General features: G+C 51.5%; 1 pseudogene; it reads right to left on the bottom strand.

Annotated features, from left to right (window-relative positions):
• Positions 1-1,285: 1,285 nt before the first annotated feature.
• LOC119310675 lies at positions 1,286-2,427 on the bottom strand (annotated as a pseudogene).
• Positions 2,428-5,201: the final 2,774 nt, after the last annotated feature.

Raw genomic sequence — 5,201 nt, 5'->3', positions numbered from 1 at the left:
GCTAGTTTAAATGGCCGGTCCGGTCCCTCGAAACAGGCCCGAGAAAACCTCGGTCCGGTCCGGTCTTTGACCGAGCGGACCGAAGGCGGCACTCTGCGGCATGGCTGGAGCGTGGCTGGGGCGTGGCGGGGGCGTGCCGACGGCTTGCCAGGGGCGTGACGGGGGCGTGGCGGGGGCGTGGCAGGTGCGTGGCGAGGGCATGGCGGCTCAGGCGTGGCGGGGCGCAAGAAACCGCCGTCGTCTACGTGCGCCGCCACGGGGCAGTCGCCCGCGCGGCCACTGGACTCGATGGCCCAGGAAACTATGTCCATTAGACGCGCCACACTCGGGTCCATCGTCCCCACCAACGAAGTCGACCTGGGAGGTCCTACATCGCCGCATTGAACATCGTCCCTTTTATCTCTGTTCACCGGCCGTCGTGCCAGATTCGTCGCCTATGAGCTCCCTCCGGTGTTCTTCTTCGTCATGTAGCTCTCTCTGGTTCTTCTGAAGCTCCCAGACATCTTTTCAACGAGCTGCGCTTCCTCTAGCATTGCATCCCCGATGAACAGCTCTCGCCGGAGCTCCAGAGCGCGCTCTGCCCATGTCTTGGCCGGTCCTGACGGTCCTCTCGGTCCGGCTCGTGGCCCGCCATTGTCGGTCTGGTCCCTGCAAACAGGCCCGAGACACTGCTCGGTCCGGTCCGGTCCGGACCGCCGGCGTCCGGTCCAAACGCCGGCTCGGACCGGGACCGGACCGGCTCGGACCGTGTCCACCCTGACTTGCCGTGGCGAGTCTGGATAATGGAGGGAAATCGGCCTGCCAGTGTTTGGTGGTGGGTGGGAAAGGCTGCTGATACCAAATGTTATGCTCTCGATCTAAGGTTCAGGATATTTCTTCGATTACAGACTGAATTTTAGGATACAAGCTCGGGTTCTAGGGTAGGAGAAAGGGGAATTGGGGGTAGGAGGAAGCCAGCCGCCGCCTGTGTCTTGTTCCAGCCTGCCTCCCTCTCCACGCTCGCAGGTACATATCCCTCTCGATCAGCCAGTGACCCAGCTATGGGCCGGGTACCGCTCACTCCCCTTGCGAGCCCGCGTCGGTCGGCCATGGGCCTCAATCTCCGTCTGGGCCTTGGTCGTAGAAGTAGCAGCGCCTGGTGTAGCTGAAGAAGTAGGAGGGGCCGTAACAAATTGCCAATCAGTAAGCATAATTAGTCAAAATTACATAGCATTCAAAGTTTACTCGGGCACATTTCAAATATAACTTTCAATCGGATTAAGCATTCAATGTTTAGTTTGTCCCACTAACTAATATGTAGAGGACGTATAGCTATAGATACAAATATACCTTGTGGACTGTAGAAACTCATGTACGGAATCAAACCACGAAGCTTTTCTCTCTTCTGCAGCTTCTTCCACCGAAATGTCTTGAGATTAAGCTCGTAGATGTCAAGGCCCATGGTGACGAAAATGGTATCAGTGCCCTCCAGAGATCCAATCAGTCCAAGTCTTTCATTGGGATTTTGAATGGAGAGATGGTTATTAAGATTGATGACAGAACGCTGAGTCCATGAGGCAATGCCGTCGGAACCCGTCTGCCTTGACCACAATTGGAGGGTTACCTTATCCACATGTGCAAACCCCAAACTGTTATCATCCATCGCCATGAGGCTAGCGGCATTGAGATTGAAAGGCCCAGCCAACGGTGCATCAATCAGCGATAGGCAGTTAGATACATGAGGTCGTACTTGAGAATTGCAATGTGATCATCTTGCTGATAGTACACGAGATTGACGTAAAGTGCGCCTTGGACAAAGACAGGTGCCATTTCGTCCCAGGATGGAGTGTACCCACCAAGATGAAGAGCAGAGCACGGCTCGCCCCACTTATCAAGACGAGAATGAGAGCACGGCTTGCTCCAATCAGCCGTCATCGGCAAGGACACGCATGCGCTCACAAAACACACGCATGCCCCGTAGCTGCTGCCGACCTGGCTGGGCTGGTCCAGCTCAAAGCTGCTGCCGACCTGGCTGGGCTGGTCCAGCTCCCTCCGGCGGCCCGTCATGGGGTCCCAAACGACGAGCGGGACGGGGTCCCAAAACTGGCTGCCGAGGAGAACGCGGCCGTGGCGGCAGTCCCACGCAGTGTAGCCCCATCCCCCCCAGTCATCATCGGGTATGCGCGCACGGAATTTGGTGGTGGGGAAGAAGTGCGGGATGTTATCTTCCACCTCACGGACGGAGTTGGGGCGCCAGGAGGAACAAAGGAAGCCGAGCATGGGGGGAGCTCCATGGAAGTCACGGTAGCGAGCACGGAAGCCAGCGTCGGAGAGGAGGCCGAGCCAGACCTTGCTCACGAGGGAGGCGCGCAGGAGGTGCTCGGGCTCGTCCGGAGGGAGGCGGAAGAAGACCTCCTCCAGGAGCTCGTCCGGCAGCGACGGCGGCATTGTCGGTGGATGGATGCGGCGAGGGTTTCGGATGGGGAAATTTTGGAGCTGCTGCAGCGGAGTGCTGTATGCGTTTAACACCCAAGCGATGAATATCCAACTGGTATTAGAATTGAGGGGACAGTGTTGGACTCCAGCAATAGTCAAGGACCACAAATAATTTTCCATTTTGAAGAGACATTTTCAAGTACTACTAGAGCAGCATCAATTAATATGGATCAGAGGGAGTGGCAAAGTTTCATCACAGTGTCTCTTTTTCTAAAATATAAGGTCATGTAGATATTCATGTTGTGATCGGAAATATCTCATGGATAGGAGGTGGGCAAGCCATCCTTGGAGAGGATGCGGTGAGAGTTGTATGTCTCGGTTGGAGGCTTTGATAGCTTGAGGTCGGCGGGAGGTTGAGCTCATCACGACGGCGGGAAGAGGAGCTTGTGTCAAGGCAGTGCGAGTTAGGCGGGAGGCGGCCGAGCTTTTCACGATGGCTGGATGAAGAGCTTGTCGTGAGGGCTACATGGGGTTGAGGTGCCTGGAGGAGTGACCAACAGCAGGGTCATGACTAGGGTTTCGGCTACAAGGGAACCTTAAATTAAACTGATATCTTTCTTGGTGGCATATTTCGGTAATTACACGAAAGTCCATGAATCGTAGTTACTTCAGGGGTCCCTCGATCTTCATTTGGCTCCATGGAGTTTGGGCCAACTCGGTCATGGAGTCAGCGAAGCTATTAGTTGGAGTATTCCTTGACACACTTTATATAATGTGTATATAACTAGATATCCTTAGCAACTGACTGTTTTTGAAAAATTGTCTCTGGTTAGTCATATCCTCGAGGAAGGTTTTCTGCATTCATGGACATTTGAGGTGTTGATATTTTTACAAATGTTGCACATATCTAAAATTCTGAAGTTCTATTTAGCAGTATTTGGTTTCAAGGGTTCTTTAGGCCAAGCCGTCTTAAAAAAAAGGTAACCTATTAAGGCCAAGTAGTCAGCGCAATATACCCAAATTTATTCTCGGGCTCCCCCTCCATCGCCCATCAAAGCTTTCTTATGTTTATGCCAAGAAATGGGTTTGACAATGAAAGTTTCTTACAAAATGGGAAAGGAAGTAATAGAAATAGAAAAACTAGAAATTAAAATGCATAATACACTAGAAAAACAATGGAATTTTAAGAATTAAATTGATTTATTTTGTACATTTAAAAAATCTTAACACATATTTATGGTCTATGTTGTTATCCTATATTTCATTTTATTTTTCTTAAATATTTTGATCTAAATAATGAGCAACCTTTAGGAAAAAAATATGTTTTATGCCAAAAAAACAAAAATTTCAAGTCAGACTTGAACCTATTTCATTCTTCTAGTCGTCCACTCCATGTCATCGTCAAAATCACTTTTAGTGCAACAATCGATCAACGCTAAATATGGTTTTGGCACTTGAGCATTGATCCGACTAGTATAAAATTAAGGGATCAAACTTTGACTCCGGTGATTATAAGCTATTTTATCTATGCATGGAACAAAAACAACACTATAAAACCTAACTTTTAAGTTATATCACATATATGATGTGACATGTATATTACCTTAGCAATGTACGTAGCATTTTTCAAAAAATTCCGCACATATAAGAATAGAATATGAAAAATAGTCTTAAGGCAAGGATAACACATCAACATCATAACACCATCCACATTGTGCCATTTTGGCTCCTGGGTTTCTTGGAGCCCAGTATTTTTGAAAATATGAAATTTATATTTGGAAAATTCAAATATTATAAATTATTTTTTCATATAGACGAGAACCTTGGCTCCTGGGTTTCTTGGATCCCGGTATTTTTTTAAATATGAAATTTATATTTGGAAAAATTCAAATATTATCAAAATAGGCTTGCGCCCCGCTATATTAATATAGCAACCACCCGATACAACCAGAAGTTCGACGCTGGGGCAAACAACACAACCATGCCCAAAAGAAAAACAAGAGAAAAGCAAAAGAAAGAAATGCCGGCAGCACCGGATGAACGAAAGCTGAAGCATCCCGCAACCGTTGCGCCCACCGAAGATATCCACCACGCTCCAATGCCATCGAGTCGCCGCGAACCAAGCAACACCTTCAGGAAGGACTGCGACGACAACGACGCTGCTGCCCGGACGAATCCTAGGATTTCTCCCGGTACACGGAGGGAAGCGGGGGAGAGGTACTCCCAACGCCCTTCAAGAAGGTTGATGGCGCCCGCAGGCGTCACCGCGTCGGTGCCGGGCGGACCCGAGAGGGATTTCACCCTACCCCTCAAACCCACAACCCAGGACCAACCGGCGGCTCAACCACGCCAACCGCCCACCACCCTGCACTACCACAATCACGAGGACACCACCGTCGCCTCTCCATCGAAGACACTGCGAGGCCGGCCGAACCAAACGAGACCACCGCCGATAGGGACCGGGAGCACCACAGCCACGTGGGAGGGGACAACCTCCACTGGCACAAGAAGGAGCAGACCGGACGCAGGCGCGGGAGCACGCCGGACCCCCTGCCCAGCCGGGCCCAGAACGGGCCCGTTAAGCTCCTGCCGCCGTGTTGCAGCCGGCGCAGCGCGGAGCCGCCGATCCCAATGACCGCATCCCGACAGCCCAGCCGGAGGAGACCCGCCGGAGGCCAGACCAGCCCACCCTGACCCAGATCGAACCCAAAAGGGCCCAGATCTGGGCCTGCAGGGCTCCGCCGGCCGATCCACGCCATCAGCCGCCACCGCCGCCAAAGGACCGC

The sequence above is a fragment of the Triticum dicoccoides genome, chromosome 5B (genome assembly GCF_002162155.2).
Source record: "Triticum dicoccoides isolate Atlit2015 ecotype Zavitan chromosome 5B, WEW_v2.0, whole genome shotgun sequence".
Lineage (NCBI taxonomy): Eukaryota > Viridiplantae > Streptophyta > Magnoliopsida > Poales > Poaceae > Triticum > Triticum dicoccoides.
The sequence above is the reverse complement of the archived record's forward strand: the minus strand, read 5'-3'. Positions and strand labels throughout refer to the sequence as shown.